The sequence below is a fragment of the Copidosoma floridanum genome, unplaced genomic scaffold (genome assembly GCF_036245765.1).
Source record: "Copidosoma floridanum isolate Cflo_tuat_1 unplaced genomic scaffold, Cflo_Japanese_pri ptg000029l, whole genome shotgun sequence".
Taxonomy (NCBI): Eukaryota; Metazoa; Arthropoda; class Insecta; order Hymenoptera; family Encyrtidae; genus Copidosoma; species Copidosoma floridanum.
In genome coordinates, this window is record NW_028321906.1 from 8753361 (window position 1) to 8767957 (window position 14597).

A 14597-nucleotide genomic window follows, 5' to 3' on the forward strand; every position below is an offset into this window, starting at 1 on the left:
AGAGAGAGGGAGAGGGAATAGAAAGCTCCAAACGCTCAAGACTCTCTAGGAGTATAATCCATCCGACGCAGCAGCGCGTCAGGGCTGTGCTCAAGTGGCATTGATCAGCTGCGTCGCGTGCGAGCAAACTCTCGCGTATCATGTGTACATGTTTGTATGTGTCGCGTATACATATTGGTCCGCCCGTCCGCGTCGTTGGTCATTAAGCGTGGCATGAAAAGCAATTAAGCGCGAAAAGCTCGTAGGTGGAAGCAAAAGGGTGAGAGAGAGAGAGAGAGAGAGAATCGGGTCGAGGACTTTTGCCACTTTTGCATGTAGGTGAGAGCCAGCCAGTCAGCCGGCTGCAGGGTACATGGGCGGCATCTTAATTGATCCCTGGGTCTAAACGGCCACCCATACGTACACATGCAGGGACCTATATGGAGCTTCCGTTTATTTCGAGGATAGAGTGGATTCTGTGTACTTACACTGTTGGTACGTGTGTATGTGCAGGGATCGAATTTTTCTAAACAACCTCGGCATCTCTTAATTTTCATTTTTTTTCTTTTTCTTTTTTTTTTTTTTTTTAATGCAGAGGACGGGTTTTTTCGCCAATTACAGAATGACTTTAGTTCGAGCACGTCGTTAGCTTTGACGATGCAATTGGACGCTTACTTGCTTTTTTTTATTTTTTATTTTTTATTATTGCCGTAGCTTTAATTTCTCGCGTCGTTGCTGGAAGAAATAAGGGTAGATAAAGCTCAGCCCTAGAAGATGTATGCGGTGCACGAATAGAGAACGGAGTGAAAGTATTATGTGAAGGTTGTTCTGCAATTTGTTTGTCGAGTAGGAAAAACTCTATCTTTTGCGAACATTATTAATCATCGACTGTGTATTCATGGTTAGTGACGTGACAAAAATGTTAAAAAATATTCGTTTATCTTTTGCTTGAAGCCACGAATATTTGTTGATGAATCATTTATTAACTACAAGAGATGCTTATTGTTCTTTTGTACGAAAAATAAAAGTCACCCTAGAAATCTGAGATCGAAATTACATTTTATTTTTTAATTTTTTAAACTGCTTTTTCGTAGTACACCCAAAAGTTGAATAAATCAAAAAAGTAAGGAGGCACGTAGATTTTTCTGCGACTACCTTTTTTAAGCAAAAAGAGCGTTAATTATACCAAAGTACAAAAAAAAAAAAAAAACAAAATTAATGAATGTAGCTTTTTTGTTACGTATAAATAATAAAGAAAATTTATTACATTCTGGTCATTTGATTTCATCTGATAAATGTATACGAATCATGCACCAATAATTCATAAATGTTTGCCATTCACATTTTGACAATTGCGACGAAACAAAATTATTGTCACCTCGAATTTTCCAATCGATGATTGTTTATAGTTAAAAAAGCAAAATCCGAGCTTAAACCAGGTTCACAAAACCTGTACAGATTTAATTCTCGTGATTTAATTTATTGTGCCACTTCCGTTTCCAACAATAACGCTTGCTTGTCCGTTCCCTTTCGACAGAATGAAACTGGACACTGCCATTGACAGCAGCTCCTATTTTGTTACTAAATCATAAACCGTGATTTTTCATCGTCCTTTTATTTTCAATTGTTGATTCGAAGCAAAAGCACATGACAACTTTCTGTGATATTTCACATATCTATTATTTCACTTTATCTAGTTATATTAAATCTTATGAAAAAATATTGAAAAAGAAAAATTTTCAGACTTTCATACGCGTCCAACTAAGTTTACTACGCTTTTTATAATTCTTGATGGGATTCTCTACAACGAATCCTTTGGGAGATACGGGTGTATCAACCATTGACTCAACACTGTGTACTTACAGTTTTGCTGAAAATTTCATGAGAAAAAAGAAATTTTTTTTTTTTATAGTCCTCTTTTACAGTTATTACCTCAACTATAATAACATCTCCAATAGATTAGCTTCATTCAATATAATTTTCTTCTGCCGTACAGAGACAATCCAAGCTATGTTTTTAGGCGGATCCCTATCTCATTTTCTTCAGATTTACCAAACGAGCTCATTTTCTCTAAGCTCCCTCTGTAGCAATCACCCCAAAAACCATCAAGTCCCGTCAAAGTACCCCCAGATACACCCACGCCTACTGACAATAAAATAACTCGTTCGGTAATCTAGTCAGCAGCCTCCTATTCCCACACGCAAACCCGCATACGTAAACGCATTCCTTCGAGCTCGTATACATGAATATTCAAATTGCTGAAGATTTTTTGCTTGGTGCACGAGCAGAAAAGTACACGGAGCTTTTTTCATCAACGTGCGCGTATCCATCTAAACTTTCTCCCTCCTTCATTTCTTCTTTTTTCACAAACTAGTGTATTGATGCGTATTCGCTTGAGGTGGAAGAAGATACGTCAACGCACAGAGTTTCAATATTTCGGGGACACAGCGACCACGTATCGGCTTACCTTCGAGGCAGAGAGCTCTGCTACCTTCACATCGAATGTGTTTGGCCGTTTCACGTGCACCTTGGCATACATCTAATAAATGTCAGCAATTCGTTGCGTTAAAATTAGCTTTTATCGCCGTACGTCAGGTTCTAACAGAGCTGTCGCACTATCGGCAGGGACAGGGAGCGAGGGGTCGAGTATTTGCCTGGAGTTGTGTAGGTGGTGGTATATAAATCACTTACTTCCGAAGTCGAGGGGACGGCTGACCCCAAACTTTGCGTAGGACGAACGTTGCTCGGACAAATGTAAATCTTCGTTTGGTGTAACGCATTTAGTTACGTTCTTGTTAGGCCGTATCTAAATTGATTAGTTTATCGAGTCGGTGATGTGACCGTACGTGCGAGACACACAGTCACGCGTACTTGCATAAATTATACGGCGTCGTTGTCGACGCTCGATCGACCACATGCACTTGTTGCGTTTTTCCTCATGCGTGAGGCAGTACGAGGGAATCTGAAAATAAAACGGGGCGTGGGTTCGCGACAGATCTATAATTATGTAATGTTACCTTTTACTTATATGCAGGGAGAATAATAATTATACGCTTTCACGGAGAAATGTGAAATTAAAATACACGCACATTACATTATTTACATGAGTAATTTCTCTAAAGACGAGTCTGTCAGCGAGTCGAGGAAAGGATCTGTAAGATAATTTTGTTCTTAAAATCGTCGAAAGAGCTCAAAAAATCAATTGGTGATTATACCTAAAATACATTGCAATACCTGGAAAAACCTCATAAAAATTCAGAATAACACAGGGAAAATGACAATTTGGGTCTGCAGGTTCAAAAAGCTCCTAAAACCGGTATTTTTCCGTACAACCAATCGGTATAAACCCCAACGGCAATATACGTCTGTTTGTACAAACCTACAGGCTCGTGGCAACAAAATAACGCTTTGAATTGCCCAGCAGCCGGGGCTAATGTCTCTTGTTCGCGCGCTGGGATGTGATGACAAGTGTAAACAGAGACCCCGCGCTGCTGGAACTCAGTGGCAGCAACACTCGTCCCGAACGCAATTCATTTCCCTTCCCTGCAAACGTGACCCTCTTTTTGCGGCTATCGAATGAAAGTCCGACGAGAGCTCGTTTCGAGTTGCAAATCCTGTAATGGACCAACAGTCAGGGTCGTAAAGGCTGCGGTATTTATTGATTCCTGATATGTTATCGCGTTTTCGCGCTTATTTTCCGTGTGATTATTATTTACCTCGGGCCGTTGTACGTTTGTTCAATAATTAATGAAGATCGATTAAATTCTCAACTCATCGGTCCGAACGGCTCGTAAATTTATTATTATTAGAAATCATAGTTGTTTATTGATGCTGATTTAACCTGGGGGCCGAAAATTTACCATTGAATTCGTGATATTGATGATGATTTTGGTAATTATATTCCTTGCAGAAGCGTTGCATACACGGCTCACAACATCAAACGTTGAGCTTTTGTTGGCTGAAAATTGAGTAGCAATGATTGAAAGTAACGAGGGAAACCAATACGTGTATACAGTGGTAAACAAAAAATGCTTTTTCTCCGAAACGGAATAAAAAACCAGGTACTTTGAGCGTACAGTATACGCGTGTGCGCGCACAATGTATTGCGTAACGCATGAAATATTCAAAAGCCATAAAGTACCCTAATGAACGGACACCCGGATATCTTATTTATTCGGCCGAACAGCGCGCATTTTTGCCCCGAAAAACGGGTCCGATGAATAATTCAGCGAGTCCTGCTTGAAAGCGACCCTGGTCCATGTAAATATACAATCAAATACAAACGCAAACAACGCACAAACAAACGTAAAAAATAAATTTTTATTTATTCCAGAGTGATAAAAAAACAATTGGAAAAATCCACCACCGGGTATGCACAAACGGGTAGGAACAATCAGGCTCCATGAGTCATTGTGCACAGTGGCACAATGAGGTCGCCAAAGAAAGCGAGTGAGATAGAGAGCTACATTTGCACTCACCTCGCAGCAAAGCGCCTCAGCAGCTGCAGCAACGGCAGCTCAGCATGCCCCGGGCTATCCTGTAGACAGTAGTGGCAGCGGTGACTCGAAAAACCAAAGGAGAGCAGGGGCTTGACGAGGAGCGCCGGTCATCGCCTGCCTGTGCTGCAGTTACTACCTTGACGGCGTCCTCACCATCAGCGCTAACTTGTCGCCTCGTGTATCAAAGCCGCTGTGGCGAAATTGCAAGAGCAAGGATAAGGGCATGGGCCCCCACACTGTTTTGCACTGCTTATACTGACACACTGTATTTGCGATTTCACGCCAGGAGACGGAGACCACACTTGCCCGCCCACTAAAAAATTTTGTCACTTGTACACGCTTTGTTTACTTCTTAAAAATGTATGAAGCACAGGAGAGAAAGGCACCTTAGGTTTTAAATTTCAAAAATATCCTTTAAGAGGCAACGGGGATACTCGAACAGTGGCAGTGTTTGCTTTATTTGAGAGCTTTTCAGCGTCGAACTTGCAAAGTAGTCAGTGAATTTTTAACGCGTGGCATACTCATGGCGATTCATTCTTGGTACCCCCTTTTTGAGAAACAATTCATGCTTTTCTTTTTAACTTTCATCCGATGACTTTTTTCATCACGCAGATCTCGTAGTTTGGACTTGGAATTTTTCGTTACTATCAAAGCTATTTGGCATGAGCTTTTTTTAGTTTTTCTTTACTTGATCGTGTTTTTAAGTCCTCAAAATTGGGGGATCATTAGTCGTTGTGACAGGTACCCACTGACTCAAAGTTGTTAAATTGCAATGGTTCATGAATATTGTAAAGTTAAAAAAGTCAAAGTTGATCGAAAATGTAGCTAGGTCCAGTAGTTTTGCAATTTATGCAATTTACCATGCACTTGAAGACATTTGTCAAACAATTTTCAAACCACTGTAAGTTCCTCATCAAAAAAAAAAAAAAAAAAAAAACCAACAACTTTAGCACTTAAAATACAATAGAAAAAAAAAAAATGTGGGTACAACAGTAACCAAACACTTGATTGAATTCACAATTTACACAAAGCAGCAACAAAAAAAAAGATACAAAACCGCCGGGCAGTACAAGACAGAAAGACAGTAGGCAGTGGTATGTGACGCGGGGTTGAACGCGCCACGTGGATTCAGTTTCGCGGAGAAAGCTTCTCTCCGGCTACAGAGGGTGAGAGCGCGCGCGGCGTGGCCAACGTCGAGGGTAGTACTGGCTTCCATGCATGAGCAAGCTGCCGGCCGTGCTGGTCTGCATTGCCTATACATACTTGCCGGTTCTGCTCCTTCGAGGGTGCGCGCGCGCGCACACACGAGCCTTTCTCTTTGCTGCCAGGCTATCGGCCCCGCAAAGGGTTGAGGACCACTATATGAGTATGGGTGGTGGCGCAGTGAATTCAACAGGGAAAGGGAAAAGGGGAAGGGTGAGAAGCGCGATCGACCACTGATGCGCGGGCAGTTGAGGGGATGTAGTATTAATTTTTTTTTTTTTTTTTTTTTTTTTTTTTTTTCCTGTTTCAGATCTTTTTTACCACTTTTTTACCACTGACATTGCTATTTTTGAGGTGGTGGCATTTTTTGGTAGTTGCCCACAACTACCAAGTTTTTGGTAGAACTGTTTGATACCGACGCGATGCTGTTTCGGGAGTGCCCTGGGTATAATATGTTCCGTATAGCACCAGTGTCCCGGCATTAATAGATTAGAGCGTATAGGAAGACGGGAGTGGGGGATCAGGAGGGCGCTCGGATTTTCGGCGGTGTTCGGTGCCAAGTGCTTCTTGCGATGAAAAATTGCATCCGAGCTCATAAATATTTGGGGGGGGGCCGTTAAATAAATCTATATAGGGAGGGAGGATAGACTTTGGGGAGAATATGATACTGTTGTTACTATTTTCTTTTGTAAAAAGGGTTCGGTTTGTTGTTTTATTTATTTTATTATTACCAGGTATGTCAAAAAACTTTGCTGAAGAAAAAAATATTGGTAACCAATACGGTTTGATTAAATTTCATACTAGTTTCTACAGAAGACCTTCCTTGACCCGATGGTATAACGTTTTTACTAGTTCATCAAAAACTAATCTCACCATTGACACGAAAAATTATAATTTGATTATGAATGTGTACGAAAAACTTGAATGATTGCAGCCCTACGGTTTTTTTTTAAACATTGAACCAAAATAAACTTGGTAACAATGGAACAGCATGACAACGACAACTGTTGTAGAAACAGATAGAGATAGTCTGGGTGATCGTACTAAATTTTTTCATGACAACTATACCCCAAAGCTGTACCTCCACGTATGACAAAAGGATGGAAATCGGAACCACTATTCTAGTGGGTCTGTGATGCTTTTGCGTCGAGTCCAACATCTCACTGATGTGTCCGTCAAATGAAGCATCAAATGTAAATTCCACAACTTCAAAAGCACCTGTAACTACGCTAAATCTAATTTCTCAATGTGCATTTCGTCGACTTGCCATAATTCTCTCAACACCAGCATTGCGTAAACTCAGTTACATATTGCGTACTGCAGTTGCCTTTGACAAACTTTTTGTTGCAAAACTTTTTTTTGTTCTTCTTGATGAGAAACCTTTTTAGATTATAATTAGCGTTGCGAGAATTTCACGAGGATAAAAAACCCATGTAACTTTTCTTACGTTGCTTTGCTTTTGTATTTATATAATCATTAAAAAATCGTTAAACAATCACAACAATACAATGATAAAAAAAAAATAACAATATTATTAATAATACAACAGAATGGTATACTTTAAGGAACTATTTATGTAATGTCCATTAAAAAATTGTCGCGTTTTAAAGTATAGATAAATATTTGCATAATACAGGGCTTTTTGACAATAGCAGAATTTATTCAGCGACCAGTTCAGCTCTATAGAAATTCCGATTTTAAGTAATGCTAACCTAAATACAAACGCAAGTGAACCGTTTTGCCAAAGTATGCAAATATTTGACAGCAGTAGCTCTGGTGTTACAGGTATGAAGGATCGGTGTTGGGAGAAGGAGGATCAGGTGGAGTGAGCTTTCTGCAAGTGGCGTGAAATTTGAAAATTCACGGCCTCAAAGCTTAACCCGGTGCTCTGTCAAACTATCGCACAGTAAGTGTTTCATATATGTGTATCTTTTGATAAAAAAATCTAGTCTCAAAGTTTTTGTTGTAATTTATCACTGGCAGTTGTAAAATTTTAAACCTTAGTAGGGTATGTAGTTCTCTTGATTGTCAAGATTCACTGCATTTTTAAATTCATACAGTTTACTCTTATTTTGGTTGCGATGAACTGAAAAAGCAAAAAGTATACAAGAAAAGCTGCTTTTTCATTTTTTACAACGGATAAATTCGAAAGAAAGTTATCGAGACTTTCATATTTATAAGAAAACATCCGCGAACACGGGACGATTTGCCCGTTGTTGTATAGAGTGGAGCGTGTGGATTGTTTAAAAAGTACCATCCCAAAGTTGCACTCGAGTCTTTAATTTTTTAATGAAAAAGTGCTTAAAAAAAGTCTGAAGGATCAATCAGGGAAAAAGCTTGTAGAATACACAACAGCAACTGCTTACCATGTCAACCGAGCTGTATATTACAGTGAAAAAGAATGGGAATGCATTACTGGCAGCACTTTTGCACAATACCCGTACGCGTATAACAACACGTCATTGACCCAGCGGCTGCGTGCAGCAAGAACGACGTGTAGATGCAGTTTCAGTAGATACGGTCACGGTGTGGTAAGACGGGCGCCATATGAATATGGGCTATGCGCGGTAAGGCACCGGGTAGATATTTTTTTCACTGCAGCTTGCTGTACGCTTGTACAAAGAATCCCGAATGGTGTCACGTGAGTTGCTTTATTTTTTTCTTTCTATTCTCGAGTTTGAACATAAATTTACAAGAAATATCCAAAAAAACGTTTTCGTTTTTAGTGTTTTTTTTTTGAGTCTTTGATGTGTACAAAATTCAAATTTATCGATTAATCGTCCTTTTTTTTATGGTAACGTCTTGGTGTAAAGAGAATTTTCGTAGAGACCTGATATATTTTTTAAAAAATGTATGGCCCAACTTTGTAAAAAACTGAAACACAACAGCTTGATAAAATTTAGAATCGCAAACCTTACGCCTCAAAAAAAATGTCGCACAACACCTGCCCGCGAAGTGCAAGAGTAGACGACATGAAAAATAGAAAACAACAGTGACTACGAAAGCAAGAAAGAGTCGACAATAGGGCGATAGAAAAAAATGCCGAGGCGTTGGGAGAGAAGAATGAAAGCGAGGAATAGTAAAACACAGAATGTGAAAAAGAAAATGGAGAGGGGTTGGTAGCACGTGATCGATCAAGAGATTGTTTCGCCAGGAAAAAAAAAGAGGTGCCGTACAGGGCGCTCTTTATGTACGCGTGGCCATGGTAAAGGGAAGGAAAAAAACACTCCCATCCATACACGCGCGCGAGTAAACGCCTCGCGAGTTTTGCGTCAAAAAGCATCTCGCGACGCGCGTACGTGTTATCACCGGCTCCTTCGCGCCACCCCGACTTTTCTTTCTTCCCATCCGTACATGCATACCTTGGCTCAGCGCTAGATATATTCATGAGCGTGTAGCTTGGCTTTGCATGTGAAAGGCGTGACTTTTTTTTCCTACCCTCTTGTTTCCTGGTGCTCCTTTTTTCCGCGATGAATATTGGAAGGTGAAGAGGAATGAAAGCGCCGGATTAAAATCGCATGAGTTCGGCGTGTCTCTAGTGCTACGTTAGTTGCGTCATTTTTCTCCTTTTTCCGACTCGAATATCTTTTAGTCCCTTTTTCATATCAGAGATTTTTTCTGGTTTTGCGAGGAGTAAAAATCAGATGATGAGAGATGAGGGTTAGATCAGGAACTAATAAAACAAAATTTGTGATGTATTAGGACATGGTGAACGAGTGTTTTGTTTCGTTATGGTAGTAGTTTATTGTTTTACAAAATTCAGATTATTATTGAGAGCTCGTACAACTGTAGTTTGTTAACTAATTGAACCTGAAAGTTTCATAAGAGCTTAAGGATAAATGTAATAAAACTATTACCGATACTAAATGAAAGCAGCTGAGCTGATGTAGTATTTAAAGCTCTGTGATTTAAGCTTTGGTACATTAAATATACATTAAATTACAAGCACTTATGAAGCATAATATAGTTTCATCGATCTGTTCATTACGAATTAGGGGCGTTTACCATCAAGTTAAGGCCGCCGTATTGTAAGGAAAACAAAATCAGTTAATATTATTAATTTTAACAAAAACTTTCGAAAACCGCAACGAATGTTTTTTATCGTCCCACAGAGTTAAATAGCTAAAAAAAACATGAGGGCTTTTTCCACGCATCGTAGTAAGGTGGAACAGGCAAATAAAATATATGTAGGTATATATGAAGCTATGAGGCGAGCAAACCGAAAATTAATGAAAAACTAATGAATAAAGTCTTCCGACCGAGCTTGCGGCTTGGAACGCTTAATTGGACGAAGAGATGATTAAAAAAAACCTCCCTTGGTCCAACTTCTCCAGGGTCATTGTTTACTAATTTTCTTTGTTCGACGTGCGGCGTTCTTTGTGGTCATCGTGCGCAAGAAAATGCGTAAAGACTAATTGCAGGTGGAAGAAAAATAACTGCAGAAGACAAAATTTTCCTCCTCTGTGCACCTAGCTTTGTCCCCATCAACTATGTACTCCTTTGTTATCTTCAGTAGCATCGTTAGTCCCACTTGTACGTGTAACCGCGTTATTTTTGTGGCAACATGACCTTGGCTTGTAGCTTATTTTCCTCGTTCTCTCGGCTGCACTGAACTGGGCTACGTTCGCGAGCCCACTACACACGTTGCCGTGCATCCAATTAACAACGTTGCCGAAAGCTGCTCGGCCCTGATGCTTGCCTTTCTCTCCTACCCTTCTCGTACCTGTTCTTTCTTTCTAACTATTTTAACGCTCACACATCTCTCATTTCTCATCTTCATTTTTATTTAGCACGTCCTCGGCTGTTGTGTATATTATTTTAACTTGCAATATCTCATGTTTGCGATTTATTTGGTCACTTTGTTTACTCTACAAAATTGACTATCAACACAAACGTTAAATACTTTACAACTAAAATTTCATCATCTCTTATAAAATTTCTTCGTGCTAGTTTTAATAAAGTAAAGCCCACAACAGCTGCCATAAAACAATAAAAAAGGGATTTGAGTGAGTAAAGAAAAAAATGTCCAGTTTCACCCCCGCGAAGTGACATTCCCTCGGAGATCGCTGGTAAAACAGCTGAGAGGCCGGTGTAACAAGCCTATGGGCAAGATCAAAGTCGGTGCATTAAAGCGCCTTGTTTGGAGACGCAAAGGAGAATTTTCATCGAGCTTTCATGAAAAATCTCCTATCCCACCAGCGGAACCCTGGTACTTGTGTACCAGTGCATGCTTCTGCGCTCGCCCACAAATTTTTTCACCCACACGTATGTATGTATATATACCCACGCGTACGAAGCACGAGCGTCTAAGAAATAATCCTCTCATCTCTATTTACACGACAATGGTCGACTTAAGCCCTCCTGGCCTCGCTTTTCCGTTCCATAATACATCCCGGAGCAACTCGTGCCTACGGCGAAACGAGAGCTCGGACGCTCGGGAAATACGAAGGAAGGGAGAATAAAATAAGAGAAGAGAAATCGAGAAGGACGCGCGGGAGGGCAGGCGGTGTGGACGAGGGCGTGTGCTTTCAGGGAAAAAATCTATTATTCAAGCCAACAATAAATTGCCTTTCCTCGCCGCGAGCGAAGCGGGATCTCTCGCTCGCTCGGGCGGTGTCTGCGGCGCAGCGGAGTGCACGGGATTTCCTGCCCCGGAAATAAAGTCATCGCCGTTCCCGTGGCGCCAAGGTAAATGACGCTAATGTCGCCGTAGCGGCTCGAGCGTAGCACCCCTGACGTACCCTCTCGTCCTTCTTCTCCTCCCTCCTCCTTTCTCTTCGGGAAAGCGCTAAAAGAAAGGTGCGTTCCTCGGGCGAGAAAAGTGAAAAAGAAGAGGGACGGGGACGACAGAAAGGAATCGACGAGCTTCCAAAGAGAGATGGAGCGGTCGGGATGGGTGGCACCGGTAATTGAGTAAGGACGCGAGGGGAAGCGCAGCGACGACGTGCCGGTATACGGATTGGCGTCGTCCCCGTGGGAGTCGGGGAGTCGATGACCCCGCCTCCTCTGCTGCACGCAGCCCATTAGTCAGGGTTTAGCTCGTGCCAACCAGCGATTCCCCGTAAAACATCAGCAGTAGCAGGAGGCAGGACGAAGCTAAACGCCGCGCGAGCTGCCAAGTGCCGCGAGTCATCGAAAGCGAATTCTACGGGGTTAGAGAGCAGACAAGCGAGCCAGAACTGCGAGGCACCGGGTGGCGGGGGGGGAAGGGGGTTTGTATCTGTGCACGTGCCGGCCTGATCGCCCTGATCCCCCGGTAAAGTGCAGAAGGAGAGCGACGCGGATAAATGGGCCGAGGATTCGTGGGCTTATCAGCGAGCTTAGCCTTCCCTCCTCTTATCCTCCTACTCGTCCATCGTTGTCTTTTACTTCTATTCTCGTCTCGGCTCTCGTCCCGCTTGTCGATCTTGGCGATGTGTACGTGTACACTGCAACTGGAGATAGAATTGGGGATTTCCAAGCTAATTTGAAGTCGAAGCTATGATTTTTCAATAAGACTTTTTTGGTCTTTTCAAGCTGTTGTACTTGCCAGTACTCGTGACTTTCCTTAAAATGTTTTAAAAGTGTAAATTACTAAATATTGCAGTAAGTTGTACATTAACGAGATATTCATGGACCAAACTGATATATTTTTTTTTGTTTTTTCTACTCTACATATTTATATGTAGTATACGATTGGTAAAGACGTCTCGTGTGGCTTTTTGGTAGATTTTAGGCGTTTCAATGAGAGGAACTCTAAAAAAACATTCACATAATTAGTGGCTATTTAAGAAATGATTAAGTGATTAAGTGAAAAGTCGTTACGTCCTTTTGCTAAGACGAAAAAGTCAGCCAAAATTATTAAACTACAATTGTTTTTTCTTTTAAATCTGACGTGTTTATCAAATAAATTATAAAAATATTTACTAGTGATAATATAAATCACAACGATGTAAATCGTTCAAAGCGTGCTAACATAACTAGTTTATTATAAAAATTTAATCTAATTTTTACAACTAAATATCAACCAACAAACTCATATACTACAGGTTTGAAATAAAAAATTTTTATGAATAGCATTATTTTGTGTTGTATAATTTCATTAATGTGATAGATAAATCAGTCATACCGTGTTAGTAAAAACTTAATTTTTATTATTTAAGCTATAGTTGCTATACTTGTGAAGCATCATCCAAAAATAACCATTTTTACCATCTCGTGGATATCATAAGAAACTGAGAACATTAGTTGAAAATTTTTCATTCCCAACCAAGAGACAAGTAAATTTCATCCTCTACCTGTGATTTAAGAGTCAACGGAGAAATGAAAAGAGAGAGGGTGAGAGATTTAGCGCGTACATGCATCTCAAGAACGAGTACGAAGCTCCGACTCCCAGAGTAAGTCAAGAGCTGCGCGCTCGCGCGTGTGGGTCGATCAGGACTTTATTATAATCGTTGGCGCCTAGCTCTTTCTCTCTCTCTCTCTCTCTCTCTCTTAGTGTTTCCAGCTACGAAGCGGTATCTCGTACCCCATGGTCTTACTTATAGCTTTTCGGGTCAGGGCGACGCTTCGGAGTCGTGCTCTGTGACTTTGAAATTAGAGCGAGATGAGATTTGCCATTAGGGAGTCGAGCCGGCACTTCGAGCTCCGTGAGTGTGTTTTCTTTGTCTGTCTATCTGTCTACTTGTAGTGCCTGTCTAGCTTTGGGTTGTATACACCCACTCGAGATATCGTGCGTGAAATTTGTTATGCTCGCTTGTACGTGCATACGTATGAAATGAGACAGTGTTTCTGTCGTGCCAAGGAGAGGCTGTCTTGTTTTACAGCTATGCTTGATCTGTATGAACTTTTTATCCTCTTCGGGACAAGTTTTTACGATGGGGCTTTATTTCCACTTACTTGGGTTAATCTTGTTTTACGAGTACGGTGTGTTAACATATCGTGGCAGTATTGAAGTTTTTACCATCGCGACGAGACATTTTTCGGGAAAAAATGGGAAAGAGAACGAAACTTTTATCCTGTACATTGCAGTTTGGTTTTTTTTTTTTTTTTGTTTTTTTTTTTTTTTTTACATATAAAACAGGATTGTCTCGTAACTTTTATACGAGCGCGAGGTTTTCAATTGTAATATCGTTAGTATGTGTATAAAAGAAGCCAATAAAAAAACTCATTTTTCCAATTACGATTTCCAAGAACAATAAACTTATGGCTATAAATTACGTCTTTACGACCCCAAAACTACAGTTCGACAAAAGTCTTGGAATTTACTGTGAAAGTACAATACATGTGCTTATCCGTGCTGCAGAATAGGAAGGAAAGTTAATTCATACTTTTTTAATTGTTATCCTATAAAAAGTAATAGTACATTTCATACTGGGTGCCAAAATTACTACCATGCAGGGTAAGTCAAATGTACGAGGGACCTAAAAAAACAAGAAAAAATGAGACTGTCCTTGCAAACTTTATAATCGTATAGAGTCACATTCTTTGGTACTTACATCAAGGCAATATGTTCTGCTGATAACAAACGGGCAAGATTTACTTGTAGTAATTCATATTTTTTGTACATATTAGGGTACATAGTTGGACAACAGTCAAGAAGAATTAAAACAAACTATTAGGAAGTGGCCTGAACTTGGCTGGAGATTTCTAGTTCCTAGTTCTTATGAACGATCTAAAAACTGTTTGGTAAAAATTTCTTTTCGGATGTAAAAATAGTATGAATAAAATTTTCTTGTATGAATTTAATTTACCTTGTAATTTTTATGATTCTCAACAATAACTGTAGTGGTTAAGGAACATATACATGTGATGATTTGTAACTTACTTCTCCTGAAACATTTAGAATCAAATGTACAAATAGAAAAATAACGATATAATATAAGTTATATACCTCTACACCTCTTTACTCCCTCTGAGTCACTGACTCCATTGTTT